Genomic DNA, 5,263 nt, shown 5'->3' with positions numbered 1-5,263 from the left:
TGAGGGTACTCCAGGGGGTCCACGGGGCCCGCTGATCAACTCAACTCCTCCCCCTCCTTCCCAGAGCCTCCTGCATGCCAGGGAACAGCTGTTAGACCAGGCTTTAGCTATGTGAATGCAAAACGGTCATTAACATTTTCCATTTAGTCTCTTTCTAACACTAAAGTGACAATATGACTTGTCACTCTAAGCAGTATGGTCATACTTAAAACTAAAAACTTACTAATGTATCGGTTTGGTCCGAAGGCCCTAGAACTGCCAGAGGCCCCAGAACCTTGGAAACGCTTTAGAAACTCCCCAGGCCCATGTCCACTCTGTCTGCCTTATTAATGAAGAGGAACTCCATTGATGTGGAGTTGTTTGTGAAAGCATGGGAAGGGGAATTATGACAGCCCTGAACAGATAATGGTAGAGCATATTATGGAATGTTAAAAATGCTTCAGTGGATCTCAGGCTACGTTACTACAGCAAGAGAGTCTATTCAAAATGTATTGGATGCCACAGAGTTGTGCAAATTGGCAGCCTTGTTCCTTACCATTTGTTGAGCTGTCATAAAGGAAAAAGAACCCTGACACATATGCTACAGGATTGTTCCAGAGTCAGGCAGCTGTGGAAAGAGGTGGACACAAGAGTGAAAATAGTGCTTGGCTTCAGCAACCAAACCTCAGCTGAAAATTGTATCTTAGGTTATGTACCTACTGTGCTGGATTTAATTCTACCACAAGGCTGCAGTGATAGCCAAGCAAATGATTTTACAAAGATGGAGGAGTAGGCTTACGCTCAGAATAGAGCAGAGGTATTCGGGCCTGTCTGAGTTAGCAGCGAAAGAAAGAATAGTTTTATCGATGAAAAGAGCAACATGAATTTGAAGAAATTTGAACCCTGTTTCTTGAATAGCATTTGGATAAAGAATGCTGAGTAGCTCAGATGCCAGACTTTCATTCCACCTGACCTCTCCACTTTTTCCCTCCTTCTCCCACCACTCCCTATTTCCCCTTTTTGCCTACTTATGCATTTTTTAAATATATTGTCACCCCGGCCCTAACATGTTATGTCTGTGTAATATTGTCTGATTTTGTACTGTCTGGTCTTGCAGCTTGGGCAAGTTGTTCAGTTGCGTAATTTTATTGGCTATCCTGTGAAATGTATGATACCTTTTTGTATTTTCTGTTGTTTAATTTGTTTAATTTTCATAAAAAGACAAAATGATTAATATTCTGGTTTGGGCAAGTCACAAACAAAAATGAGTGTGCCAGCTTCACTCTAGTAGTCTTATTTTTCTACATACCTCACACATACACCTCCAATATTGCATGGCAAAATACAGGCCAATGGGCTAGATTTACTCAAGAAAAACCCAGAGCTAACAGTGGTAGGAGTTTTGCAATTCAGGACAGAGGAGCATTGGCAGAATGTCCTAGGACAGCTTGCGCACTAACACCTGTTTGCCCCTTATGCTTCACTTAAGGCCCTAGTATTAGTCATTTACTGTCAGGGACACTAAATTCACTCATGATATATTTAAAAATTTCCATTTAAATGTATTGTAAATCTCTGTCATTTAACAAGGGAGACAGCTTAGAGTTGCATGAAATTGATACCAAAGAGCAGTGAGATGCCTTGGCAGGCATTAGCCCTTTAGGAATTATAGAAACCATTCTTTAAAAAGTCGAGGCAGTATCTTCTCAGTGCTGTGCTCTGAAAGTCTAGTGCTGCAGCCAGCACTAGAAGGTCCAAAGAGGCTCTCAGCAGAGCTGATCTGATGCAGTGGGAGCAAATACTACCTTGTTAAAAGACTGTAGCAGTAGCCACCCCTGTTCTGCCTCAGGTACAAAGTCTTCAGGAACTCCTGTAGATTAAAAGCATCATTACAATTCTAAAGAGCAGGCAGTGAGTTCCAAACCTGTGACTGGCTCCACTCAGGACAGATAGACCCTTTCACCTGCGCGGAGTCCCTTTGAGTCGATAGGGCTCTGCACAGGTGCAAAGGTCCACTTGCATGGAACCACAGCAGGCTCATGCCATGCTTAGTTTGTGTATTTATCATTTTGTTTTGTACAATAGGGGGACCTGTCCCTTTGACACTGTCAGCAGCCCCTAATGCTTTACTCCACTTTTCACAAATATGAATTCCTTAAAAAAAAAAAAAAAAACTTCCAACATTCCTTTGTTGTTTTGGCTGTCACTCCGTCCTACACCTGCTGCACACAAGTGTCAGTGTAGTACTATATTAGGGATTTACGTGGCTGTAACAGAGTATGTGAGGAGCTTTATACTGGGTGCACTATGTGGGAGAAGCAGGACATGCAGACATCCTTAGCGGGAGAGCCCACCGAGCCTGACAATAGCATGAGATGTTTCTGGCTAACTCCCAGATGGAACTCCAGACAGGTCTTTCTGGGAATACACAGCAATAGCTGTAATGGGAGAAGCACAAGGTCTCTTATTCACACCTGTGATAATTAGATTCTCCTAAGCTACACTGGCACTGGACCTGGACTCAGACTCTTTGGCCTGGACTACACTTAAAACTTAGATTGACATACCTATGGCATTCATGGGTGTGAAAAATCAGTAGCTATTCTGGGGCTGGGGCGGCAGGAGGTGCAGGTGGGGGCCAGAGCTGGGACGGCAGGGGGTGCAGGTGGGGGCCAGAGCTCAGAGCTGGGGTGGCAGGGGGTGCGGGGGGGGGGGAAGAGCCCAGGGCTGGGCCGGCAGGAGGTGCCGGGGGGGAGGGGGGGGGAAGAGCCCAGAGCTGGGGCGGCAGGTGGTGCGGGTGCGGGGGGGAAGCCCAGGGCTGGGGCAGCAGGGGGGTGCAGGTGGGGGCCAGAGCTGGGGCGGCAGCTGGCTCTGCCCCTACCATTCACAGCAAGCTGCAGCATGAGGTTTCAGTTCCACACTCCTTCCCCCTCCCTTTCCCATTACTAACAGCCGAGGGAATGCTGGGAAATGTAGTTCTTTCCCTGCTCCAGGGCTGGCTCTATAAGCAGGGAGCAAACCAAGGAACTACAGCTCCCAGGGCTCCCTGTCGGTTCTCAGCTCCCATGCTGGATTCTTGCGCCTCTGCAAATATGCTGCTCCAAGCAACTGCTTGCTTTGCTGGTGCCTAGAGCCGGCCCTGTCTATACCTTCAGTGGAGGGAGGAGTAATCTCAGTGTCTGGAAGTCACCAGCTCACCACTCCTCATTGCATTCATGGTGCTACTGTACCAAAAAGAACTAGATGCTGCCAGCCTCTCTTTGCCGCCCCACTGCTCTCTTCTCTCCATTGTGCAGCTGGAGAGAAGGCAGCGAAAGGAAGAAGAGCATTGGCCACAAACTTTTTTGTTTTGTTTAAAGAAATAATTGATGGGACTTTGTCCCATTAGCCCTCATTGTATAACAGTGTACTTCATTCAGGGCTCAATCTTGACTTCATTGATGTGAATGGCAAACCTCCTGTTGATTTCAATGGGAGCAGGAGCAGGCCTTCAATGAAGCATCCCAGGTACATACTGCTGTTTTATTTCTGCTACAATAGCAGCAACGTCAAAACACACTTCCCTTTATTGTTACAGGGTCAGTACATTCATTTATCTGGACCAATCTTAGCAATGATAATCTAATGGATAACAAACAACTAGTAAGAGGACTTTCTTTTGGTTATTCCTTTCATCTTTAACAGTGTTTCATTACAGATCTCAGTACTTCATTAGTACACACAGACCACTACAAAGGTTGTTGTCATTCTGTTTTGCTTTTCATTAAAGTAAATTAATGATGGCTCTTAAAATTTATAAAGGATATTCACTTCCAGCCGTCTAAGCCTATTAAGTTATCTTAATGGAAGGAAACAATAAGACCGCATCAGCCAGGTTGACATTTATTTCAAACTTCTACTCTAAAATCTGTAGTTAACAAGGTCAAAACGCTTTTGGCGAATTATGGGTCTGGAATTCTTAAAATGATTTGCAGCAAGGATTTATTATAAAGCCAAAATTGTATTGTCAGGAAGTAGCAGATATGTAGTGAATAGGAGCATAACACAGTCCGTCTATTTTACATGCTGTCAAATACCAAAAAGAAGAAATGATTCAAAACGGAGTAAATGGGCAGTTTTGAAATTGTAGGAATTATTTCATCTCGTGTCAGCCTTTGGGAGCGAATAGCTTTGCAGATGGCTACAATATGAAAAAATAACTTTTTTTCCTTAAGTGGAAGCCTCCATTTAATTAAATGTTGTGATCAATAAATTGATAGAAGTATGCACTTGGTGAAAATGGAACAATGGATGAGATCATACTGCTGAGATCTGTGAACAAAGGGTCCCCTTTCTGGAACTTCCTCCGTTCTATTCAGAAGAGGCAAGGTCAAACACCTTAGGGTCACCATCTCCCCGCACTTAGGCCTGGAGAGTTCTCTGCAGGATAAGGACTGTTGCCCTCTTGGAAAATCTTGTCAACACATCTCAAGGGACATACACTGACACGGAGTCAAAACAGTGCCTGAGGGCAGCATGGAACAACAGGTCTTCAGGTAGAACTTTGGAGCCTCCGTGTACATGAGTTAAATGAATGAAATGTTCAGACTGATGTATGCTGGAGAACGTGAATCACCACTGTTGAATATGAGATTAAACTGCACAGTTACAGAGCTAACAAACAAACAGTTATCGTCCCTGGGTCTCTGGCTACCGAACAATACCTAACCATTTTATTTTAATCCCCAAAAGCTCCTTACTGTACACATTGCTTTCCCTTTATTTTTACCACTTCAGTAGCTGTAAAGAAAACCAAAGTACTGTACAAAGGGGGTCAGTATTATCTCCATTTTACTGGTGGAGAAACTGAGGCACAGAGAGAGGAAGTGACTTGCCCAAATTCAAGCAGGAGGCCAGCAGCTGAGCTGGGAATAAAACATAGGTCTCCTCAGTCCCCGTCCAGGGCTCTATCTACTAACCCATGCTGCTCTGTTGAAATACCCCAAACAGATTCATTTTACATCCCCCATCACATCACTTATAAAGTATCTCCTTAAGTGAAAATGTATTCTCTGAAGACAGAAAGATATATTGCAGAGACATCCTGAAATATTGTTAGGCTATCACCCAATTGTTTTATTTAACTTTTGGTAGTCTGGCACCAGTCCTAGAAGACTCCCTCCAGGACAAAGGTATTTTGTATAGCTCACTTGCTGGTTTGTGATATACAGGAATCAAGGCAGTCAATCCAGATTAGTAATGGATAAATACAGTGCTTAATTTGTAATGAAAGAGATGCTGGGGT

Source organism: Chrysemys picta, chromosome 1, assembly GCF_011386835.1.
Source record: "Chrysemys picta bellii isolate R12L10 chromosome 1, ASM1138683v2, whole genome shotgun sequence".
NCBI classification, from domain to species: Eukaryota; Metazoa; Chordata; order Testudines; family Emydidae; genus Chrysemys; species Chrysemys picta.
Note: the sequence above shows the minus strand (reverse complement) of the source record.